Source organism: Marmota marmota, unplaced genomic scaffold, assembly GCF_001458135.2.
Source record: "Marmota marmota marmota unplaced genomic scaffold, marMar, whole genome shotgun sequence".
Taxonomy (NCBI): domain Eukaryota; kingdom Metazoa; phylum Chordata; class Mammalia; order Rodentia; family Sciuridae; genus Marmota; species Marmota marmota.
This window is the reverse complement of record NW_026000037.1, coordinates 26540115-26551526: the sequence shown is the minus strand read 5'-3', so window position 1 is coordinate 26551526 and position 11412 is coordinate 26540115.

Sequence of the window (11412 nt, the reverse complement as noted above, 5' to 3'; positions counted from 1 at the left end):
GAGAGGCCCTAAGCCAGAACCTCCTAGAACCTCCCAGCTAGGCCACTCCTAAGCTCCTGACACAGACTGAGTTGGTAAAATTTATGCTGTTCTAAGCGAATTCTGTGGATAATTTCCCATGTAGCAATAGATAACTAATACAGAATATTTAAGAACAAGAGTGACTTTAGGTACTTGTATGACTGCTCATATGGTGTGACGCGACATCATATACAACCATAGAAATGTAAAGTTGTACTACAATTGTGTACAATGAATCAAAATGCATTCTGCTGTCATATATACCTAATTAAAATTAATAAATAAAATTAAAGAAAAAAAAAGAGTGACTTTAGCCAGGCGCGATGGCACACACTTGTAATACCAGCAGCTCTAGAGGCTGAGGCAGGAGGATTACAAGTTCAAAGCCAGTCTCAGGAATTTAGCAAGGCCCTAAGCAACTTGGCGAGACCCTGTCTCAAAACAATAAAAAAATAAAAAGAGCTGTGGATGAGTCTCAGTAGTTAAGCACCCCTGAGTTCAATCTCCAGTACAAAAAAAAAAAAAAGAGAGAATGATTTTTGTCTAATCTGATATGTACAAAATAAATTACAGATGTGATAAAAGGGGAGGCTGGGTACAAAGCAGAAGGCTATTGTTCTATTTAAACAAGAGATTATGATGTCCTAAACTAGAGTTGTAGCAATGTTCAGGGTCAATGCTAGTTTTCATAGCACACTTGTGAAAATTAAAAAGAGGCACCTAATCCTCAAGGTATTTTAAATATGTCTATTATTTTAAATATGTCTAATATTTAAATATGTCTGATTGTGTGTGTGTGTGTGTGTGTGTGTGTGTGTAGAAGAGGAAACATTTAGGCCATCTGCAGGAACATTTTTTACAAAATCATATTAAAGGGAATGCCCTTGGGCTGTGTTGCAACCTCCACAATCATACATGGAGGACTAGAAATTTTTACAGAAAAGTTCTACAATGGAGAATTTCAGATATTCTTTTGGATTGGGTATTGCATATGAAGAAAGACAACTGCTGAGTGGGGACCAGAGAAATTAGTTAATTGGAGATCTTGTTTAAAGGAATGGGAGAAATGGAAGAAGTAGGTAGTTGTGGATACTGGAAAACCAAGAGTTCTCTTTCAACTTTGTTCAGTTTGAGTTCTTTATCAAATAACCAAATCAAAATGTTCTGTAGGAAACTGAATTCATGAGCCTGGATCTCAGAGGAGAGGACAGAGCTACAATTTGGGCTGGGTGTGGTGGTACATGCCTATAATCCTAGCAGCTTCGGAGGCTGAGGCAGGAAGATCACAAGTCTGAGGCCAGCATCAGCAATTAAGTGAGGCCCTGAGCAACTTAGTGAGACCCTGTTCTCAGAATAAAAAACAAAAAGGAAAAAGGGCTGGGGATGTGGCTCAGCAATTAAGTATCCCTGGGTTCTCAATTCCCAGTACCAAAAAAATATATACTTTTGGTATTTATTTATTATTTTGGTATTTAATAACATTTGCATATTGTATATATTAGGCATATTTATATTTTTATATTATTAATATATATGGTATAAATATATTTATTTATAAATATATATATTTTGGGGAGTCATTAGCATATAGGTATCTTTAAAAATCACAGGACCAGACAAGATTTTCTAGGAAGAACATTTATTAATACCAGCAGCTTTAGTGCATGTGTGAGGCATTGGGTTCAATTCTCAGTACTGAATATAAGTAAATAAAATAAAGATCCACTGACAACTAAAAAAATATTTTTAAAAAAGGAAAGAGAAGATGCATAAGACTGAGTGAGCCCTTAAATGAACTCATATGAAAAGTTTGAAGAGAGAAAAGGAATCAGTAAAGAAAAATAAGTTTTGACCAATAACATAGAAGGGAAAAAAGGGGGAGAGTGGTTGTCTGAGAATTTAGAACATAAATTTCAAAATGATGAAGTGGTCAGTGGAGACATTATCAGACCAAGTCATGCACACTAATCAAAGAAAGCAGTGTTTTGTATGGATCAGACACCAAATAATTCTTAACCATTTAACAAATGAAAAAATAATAGCAAACATGCATGCTGTGCTCTCTACAGATCAGACATTGTTATATAAGACTTTTACATATATTAACTCAGTTAATCCTCACCATTATTCTATAAGGTAAAAACTATAATCCTTACTTCAAGATGAAAGAATTGAGGCCCATACAAGTTAAATAATCTGTGCAGTGTGACATTGTTAGAATGTAGTAGAATAAGGATTGGGACCTGGCGATCTAGCTTCAAAGCAAATGCTCTTAACCTCTGTGCCATTGCTGATAAATGAGTGAATGAGATAACAGTAATTTCTAAGAAACTTTTCATGTGGATTTGGAATACATTAAATTATTGGTTGACTTCTAAATCTTATTCTGCCCCAGCTGTTTTTAAATGCATTTGCCTTCCTTGAAATCACTCTGTCAAGGTGGCACAATGAAGTCAACCAAAAAGAGATGGGGCAATAGGAGGAATCAATCCTACATTAAAACAGGGCCAGGCATGATGCACAAAAGCACTATCACTGGCTAGCAACCAACTATAGCTCACTGACAGCATCAAAGGGTAGGCCCATTTGTTTAAAAATTTTATAGAAGAATCCATTTTCAGAGCTTCATTGTTTCTTCTAATTCCCATTTTTCACTTTGCCCCAGTTATTTAGTTCCTTCCCTTGGTCCATGGACAGCTTTATGTCCCTTCTCATATCCTCTCGGCCTGACTTGGAAGCCAGGTGCATGCAGGTGTGATCCGACAGTGCCTTGCCTCAGTTTTGATGTCTCTGGCTATCTGCCTAGGATTGCTCTGCACCACCATGGAGAAAGCCCATAGAAGCCCACTCACCCATGGAAGCACACCTACAGACCTGCCCTCTAGAGGTCTGTGACTATTGAGAAACAGCAGCTGGGAGACTAATACTCCCCCCTTCAGGTCTGATGGACAGCATCTCTAAGGAACATGCAATAATTCCTGAAAGGCTCACCAAAGGATCCAGTCCCAGTTGCCCACAGCAATGCCCTCAATAGCATTATCTTGGGTTGGCTTTTTCTCCTTCCATGATCTTCATTTCTGTTCTCAAAATAAATCACACACATCAAGTCCTTGCCTCAGGCTTTGTTTTTTTGTTTTGTTTTGTTGTTGTTGTTGTTTTTCAAGTGAAACATATGAAGGCCACCCCATTAAATTAAGAGAACATGAGATTGAGTCTCACCTGAGAGACTTATTCCCGATCACTACCCATAGCCCTCAGAATTTAGAAACAGGCCTGGGGTTGAGAATTTAGAAACAGGCCTGGTTCCACTGCTAAGTAAACTTAAACTATTGAAGTAAACTTCAACAAAATGTTACTTCCTGTGACTTAGTTTTCTTATCCATAAAATGTGAAGAACAAAAATATCATCCTGCTACGGTGTTATGAAATAATGGATATGATAATAAAGTGATGGATATGTGTAGCCTTGGTAGATAGATTCTCTAGTCAAATGTTAAGGGTGTGTGTGTGTGTGTGTGTGTGTGTGTGTGTGTGAGAGAGAGAGAGAGAGAGAGAGAGAGAGAGCGCACACGCATATAGTATTTTCTTTTTTTAACCAATTTGTTTCTAGGCCATAAGAAAACTATTACAAGGGGCTGGGATTGGCTCAGCAGTAGAGCGCTCACCTAGCACGTGCAAGGTCCTGGGTTTGATCCTCAGCACCACATAAAAATAAATAAATAAATAAATAAATAAATAAATAAAATAAAGATATTGTGTCCGACTACAACTAAAAAAATAAATATTAAAAATATTTAAAAGAAAACTATTACAAAATAAGTTTATACAATATGGTAGCTATTACCTATATGTGAAATTTACATGAAATAAAATAAAATAAAATTAAAAATTCAATTCCTCAGTTACATTAACCACATCTCAAGTGTTCAGAGGCCACGGGTGGCTAGTAGCTCTTGCATTGTCAGATAGTGCAGTTTACCATTGGATTGACAGTTTGATTGGACAGCATTGTATTCAATATTCTTATTACAAAAAAATTCAATATTCTTATTTGCAAAGAGGCAGAGGGGAGGGGATGTCATGTCTTGAGTACTCTATAGCTATGTCTATTACCCAGCTATTGAGAAATTTTTCTCCCTGGAAATTTTCATCCAATTAGAAGTCCAGGCTCATCTTGATGGTGGCACTGTGCCCAGTGCCAGGATTTCTGGGCTTCTCCCAGCGTAAGTTTCAAAGTGCATGGCTTTAATTGGGCAGATGACACTCCTCTGAGCAATGTAATGTTGCCTTCTCGCCTGACAGTTGGCACAGTGGAAACTGGGCACTAGAAAAGAGATCAAGTCCAGCCATGCTACAGAGGCACAGCCAGTTAGCAAATGACCATATAGGAATGTCACCAGGTCACTGATCATATCACCCTGCATACAGGACTGCTGACTCATGCAGGTGTTCCTTCCTGAGTTTCAGAGGTTTAGGGTGACGTTTTTTACTAGGGATACTGTAAATGCCTCCACACTTTATTGACTCACTCACAAACCTGATAGGTCAAGGAGCACAGTTCCTGGCAGAGACACGTTGTGGAAATTTTGCAGTGGAAAGTTTGTCTTCCAGGTCTCACTCTGGTGCCTGTCCACAAAGTGTCCAGTGCTCTCATACAGGCTTGAATCCCGCCTCAGCAGGGCCCAGCCTGTACTGGCTCAGATGGCTAATAGATTGGATACTTTTTCTGCCCTGACCTTCCCCACTATCAAAATTCATCAATGTGCTGAGTAATCCAAGCTGAGGTAAAAATGGGTAAAAGACATTATCCCCCTGAGGTCTGAAGTTAACAAAAATATTAAGATGCAAAATCTTAACTTAATACTTCCCCAAGAGGAAATCTATTTGTTGATCTGAAAGTCAGTAATGCCCATTAGCAATGCCTCCTGTTTCTACAGCCACCTTTACCTCCCATCATAGGCACAAAGATTAATGATCATGGAACTTAGAGAAATCAAAAATAGCACTCTGTGAGGATAACACAAACCTGGTTGGTTCTTCACTTAGCTTGCTCTTCAACAAGACTGATTCAAGCACCCATTGTATCTGACACCATAATAGCAGGGAGATGTGCATCATGTCTGGAAAACACTCTGGGTCTTCCTTGCACCTTTTCTCCTCAGGGCTCACATTGCCATGTTTTTAACCCATGACACTTCCTGGATGTGATATGCTTTTTCCACCTACCTTTCCTAGCTCAGCATGACCACCGAGCCTCTCAACCCTTGAATCTTTAAAATGTATCTAGCATTGGTTCCTAAACTGACATCCTACCTGATTAAGTAAGTCCTAGAAAGCAAAGTTTTAAATACAATTTAGAGAAAATGGTGCATCAAATAGTGGCAGAACCCAACAGAGGACACAGGGTTAGATCTTACAGTGTCTAATACATAAATGACCAAATATATAAATGTATTATGTAATTTAGATATTAAAAAGTTTGATTTGGGAGTCAGGATGCCTGGGTTCAAATTATGGCTCCATTACATCACAGCTATAGAACCTGAGTTATTTAACTTCCCCACACCTTGCTTCTTCAAGTGTGAAATGTGAACATGATATCATCCTCATGACAGGATTTTTAGAAGGTTAAAAATAGGATAAAGCTTATAAAGCATTTAGCATAGGGTCTTCACTACAGTCAGAGACTAATTACTGGCAGTGCTAACTATTAATGTTATTTGGCAATATATTTGTCATTGTCATTATTATCCATTTAATAATAATCAGGGCTCCTTGATAACTGATTAGAGTTAGCAGCCAAGGGATGGAAACAAGAAAGCCAAGGTCTTTGCCACTCTGCCTTCTGGACCTGAAGCCTCCCAGCTGCCAGAATATAGTTGCTACCCAGAGAAATGATTAGACGAAGAGCCTGCTTATTTTATCACATCTTTTTCCTATTTTCCCAACTTCTCCTTAAAAAGAAATAGACGTTTATTTAATCAGCTGAAAATTTCAGGGGAAATTTTCCTTTGTTATTCTCACAGTATTGAACAGTATAAAGAATGCGATCATTTACAAAACCAGGTGATATGGCTCATTTTCCCTTAATTTTCACCACATGCTTAAGGTGATATTTTCATGAACACAGCAAAAAGAATAAACAGAACGATGATTCACTATTTTCTCCAACAGATTTTTGCAATGACATTTTGCAACAAGATAGAAATTATTTCTCAAGAAAAAAAATCTCATCTTCACACACAAACAAAAGAAAGAAAAAACCCACAAAAGTGACATTTTTCTTCCCTGGAGAGTGTCTTTCTTTCTATGAGACCTGCCTTTCACCTCCACAGTCAGCTCCAGGTGTTAATAGAAAATGCTTTGGTGTGTCTAACTCCTGCAAACCATGAATCATTTCCAATCCCCGCAGAAATGAAAATTAACATCCTGAGTTTATGGGGTTGGCATTCCTCTATAAAAACTGGGCCTCACATTTGAATACAAATATTTCTGGATGAAAAGTAAGTCTTAAAGAAGAAAACCCCAAACTTTTCACATGCTATTATCTTTGTTCCCCCTCTTCAACCTTTAAAAACCGGCACATGCACAATAATTTGAGACCCTTTGTGCTGGTTCAAAATAGATTGGCATCACAGCAATCAAAAAGCAAAGTAATTTGCTCCAACAAATCCCTTTCAAATGGCTAGCTAGAGCAAGTCACAGATGTATCCTTTGTCCTTCCACTTTAATAGTGCAAGGTAGCAGAGGTATGTGGGCCATAAATAATTATTTGAGGGTGAGGGACACAAAGGAGAGACTAAGAGAGGGTCATTCCAGATAAAAGATTTTATACCACTTCCATATCCGTGGCCACCAAATGAAAATGAATCTGCTTTGGCCTTTGTGGCCAGTGAGTGGACACCCCATTCTTCACCTGGTGCTAAGGACACAGACATTTTTCCAACTTAGTGAGTGTGGAGGAGGTGAAAGCCATGATAAAGACAAACACTTTCATTTACTCTCAGATTATACAATTACCAAGCCTGGAATCCTACTTTAGGGAGAGATTTTGGGGACAGCCCATCCAGAATTGTCCCTCAACATCATTTAAAATTACAAAATCTTGAGTGCCTTCGCACTGCCTACTTCTTCAATAGCTTAACAATAAGGCCAGTGGCTAACTGGCTTTAAGGACATTGTTTGTCTCGCTGCTTAAAATAATTAGTTATATTTTCACAGAAGCCAGTGCCTCTTTTCTTAGAGCAAAGCCAATCCTGTCAGGCAGCTGATCCCTGGAAAACTCAACCTGGGCATGCTTTCTGCACAATCTGGTAAATTATGTAGTGTTACTAGTCCTCAACATTTGTGAAGAGAAGGCTGATTTATCTAAAACTACAATACTCAGGGCACTCAAATACTCAACTTTGAATGTTAGAGAACTAACAAATTCTTTTACAGCATGTTACATGCCATATTTGGGGTATATGTATGCTAGAAATATTTGATGTTTATCTGAAATTAAAATTTACCTGTGTTATATTTCTGTTCATCTAAGAAAATCCCTGAAGTTATCAACCTAAGAAGAGGAAAGTTTTGTTTGGACTCACAGTTTGGGAGGTTTCAATTTTTGGTCAGATGGGCCCATTGTTTAAGGGCCTGTGGCAAGGCAGGGAGTGTGTCAAAGAGAAAACTGTTCACCTCATGGTGACCCTGGAGAAAGAGTAGGAGGAATAAGGGGCTGAGGTACCAATATCCCCTTCAAGAGCATGCTTCTAATGACGAGGAGACTTCCCACAGGTTCCAGCATCTCCCAGAAGCCTTGAACACATGGATCTTTGGGGAACATTCCAGGTCAAGACCATAGCAGCCTGGGTACCCTGTATTTTTATTTATTTGCCGAATTTGGTAGCACTATTTAGAACATCCCTGTGATAGATTATTGTTCAAAAATATTTATGACCAATTCCTCACCCATCTTCAATGGTGGAATTTAAATCCCTCATCCATCAAAATTTGATCTGAGCCAAGTAAAATGCTTTGGTCTCATGATAGGTGAACTATGCTTTCCCCTTGAATTGGGCTTGGTCATATAAATTACTATGGCCAATGGGATGTTAGCAGATTTGACTCAATTAGAGATCTGAGTTAGGTTTGCATAGTTGGGCTTGAATTCTTATACTTCTCCCATTCCAATGCTCCCAAGTCGGCTTGGACCCTAAAATGAACATATAAAAGATAGCCCTGAGACCAACCTACTGTGAGGATCCGAGTCCAGTCAAATCCACTGCTTGTTGCAGAGGTGCCTAGTCAGCCCCAACCTAGGTCTGCCGACTCCAAGCCCATTTCTAGTGTGGCTTTAGGTGATAAATTTTGTATCTCTTTGTTAATGCAGCACTACATAGCAATAGCAAACTAAGATACTACACATATTGGTTTTTAAGCATAAAAAAGTCTTTGTTTTTCTTAAACAGCTTCTTAAAAATAGCCAAGTATTCTCTTCAGTCTGCAGTAATGATCATCCTAAAATGCTGAAGGTGATCTACTACAAAGTACCAGGCTGAGGTTCAAAATAATTAAGTTAAAATTCCAACTCTTCTATTTACACATTGTGTAAGTGTGGGTAAATAGAAAAACCTCCTGAATGTGTTCCCCTAGCTGTGATATGAAGATAATTTCTATCCATCTGCTCTCTAAAATTAAAATGATGAACCAATGAGCCAATGTATCAAGAGTGCTTTGGTAAATTGTAAAGTTCTGAATAAATAAATGTGCAGAGCATTTAGAACTATGCCTTGTATATAGTACATACTCTCTGGGTGTTTGCCAAATAAGCAAGTATATGCATCCACTGTACAATCTCATTTTATTCAGCAATGTTTTTAGCATGTGCACTGCAGTGAGCACAGTAAATAACTGTGGAGTAGGGAGGGTGTCAAGGAAACTAAGACAATGGTCTAAGAACCCAGATGGGAAGGTCAGGAAAAGCTTTTCAGAAGAAGAAAATGATGTGAGATATTATTATTACATGCCACATTGAGTTATAACAATCTCTCTCACTCAGACGCATAGATGTATACTGTGCAAAGATTGTCATGAAATTTCTTTCATAAGATCTGAGACATTCATTTAGAGAATGACACCCCCTCACTCACTTCACAATAGATAGTTTTACTTTCCTAGCATACACAAAAATAAATTGATGGAAAAGATGGGAGGGGAGAGAAAGAGACAAAAAAGACTCTTGGAAACAGTATAAATCAACTTGACTGAAACTGTCATTTTCAAGAAAACTGGATTAACTTTTGTTTTGTTTGGGTTTTGATTGCATGAGGCCCATTTTTCATGCAAAAGATTTTAACTTTCCAATTTATGTTGTCTTTGTCCAAATGCATGCTCTGATCTTCCAAAGAAAAGGTTCGTAGATAATTTTTTCAATCAAAATCTATTTACATAACTATTGTTATTTAAAGCAGGACTCCATGATAGATACCAGAACTACATTTCAAAGTGTGACTTCGGAGGTTGAAAATTCAAACATGGAAATTCATGCACTAATAATGTCACTAATGATCTTAATGAAGACAGAAGTTAGCAAATGCATGCAGAAGACAGACAAGGATATGGGTGATTATGATTAAATCATAGGCTGGGAAAAGCGACAAAACACTGAAGAATTTGACAGAGGGTTTAAAGGTTTTACAGAGCCCATTCAATCAGATACCAGGGAGCACAGAGTAGGGCCTTTTAAACAGAGACTAGTTTTACGGAGTTCACTCTGCCTATACTGTGAAATCTGGACCAGCAAGAAGGGATGCTAGAAGGAGATGCCAGTTAGGAGGCTGTCTAGTGATGAATTTCTTAAGACCCTCTTTCCAAAGAGTAGCCCCCTTTGCATTGCCATAAAGTAAAGCTTAACTCTCTGGAGACATCAATCCAACTTTCTGTGACTGGTTCTCAGTTTTCCTACATTCAGTTTTCTTCAGCCAATAGTAAAGAGCATTTGTCATTTACATTCTTCTCTCATAATGTAATTTCCTTGGTTTTTTAGCCTTAACAGTCACTCTAGGAAATTTGCACCACTTTGAGGGATGAGTGGCATAAAAACACATCAACACAAAGCAAACAAAAAATAGGAGTAATTCAAAGCCGAACTCTGTTTCTCCAGGGAAGCAAGAAGGCTTAGCAGAAAGAACATGGAAGAGGAATGCCAAAGCCAGAGGTTTGGGTCCAAGTCCAGGTGGCTGCTCATGAGCTGTACAGCTGACATGAACATTTATTCTCTCTCCAGCATCAGCTGCACTACCTGGGCCAGGTAAAGGTTGGATAAATTATTCTCAAGCATTTTAAATTCTCAAATACTGTGATTCTGAGAAAATGAAGAGTTTGACAGCCTATTCTGTGACTGTATTAAGCACTCTCCATGTTTTGCTCCACTGGGTCTTACCCTCACTCCTGTGTGCTGCATACCATCAGATCCCCTGTACAGATGGTGTACAGGGGAGCCTACAGATCCTGACCATCCTGGTCAAAATAATAGTAAGAAGTAGACATAATCACCAAAAGAGCCCACGCCTAGCTTACCTCAAAACCACTATCTGTGTTGTTTTTTTTTTTGTACTACACTTGTAAAAATATGTTTATTGAGTTTTATAAAATTTGAGTGACATAATCTAGTTCTTTTTTTTTGATTTTTTTTTTATTGGTTGTTCAAAACATTATAAAGCTCTTGACATATCATATTTCATACATTAGATTCAAGTTGGTTATGAACTCCCAATTTTACCCCAAATACAGATTGCAGAATCACATCGTTTACACATCCACATTTTTACATAATGCCCTATTAGTAACTGTTGTATTCTGCTACCTTTCCTATCCTCTACCATCCCCCCTCCCTCCCCTCCCATCTTCTCTCTCTATCCCATCCACTGTAATTCATATTTCTCCTTGTTTATTTTCCCATTCCCCTCACAACCTCTTATATGTAATTTTGTATAACAATGAGGGTCTCCCTCCATTACCATGCAATTTCCCTTTTCTCTCCCTTTCCATCCCACCTCATGTATCTGTTTAATGTTAATCTTTTCTTCCTGCTCTTCCTCCCTGCTCTGTTCTTAGTTGCTCTCATTATATCAAAGAAGACATTTGGTATTTGTTTTTTAGGGATTGGCTAGCTTCACTAAGCATAATCTGCTCTAGTGCCATCCATTTCCCTGCAAATTCTATGATTTTGTCATTTTTTAGTGCTGCGTAATACTCCATGGTGTATAAATGCCACATTTTTTTTATCCATTCATCTATTGAAGGGCATCTGGGTTGGTTCCACAGTCTAGCAATTGTGAATTGTGCTGCTATGAACATCGATGTAGCAGTATCCCTGTAGTACGCTCTTTTAAGGTCTTCAGGGAA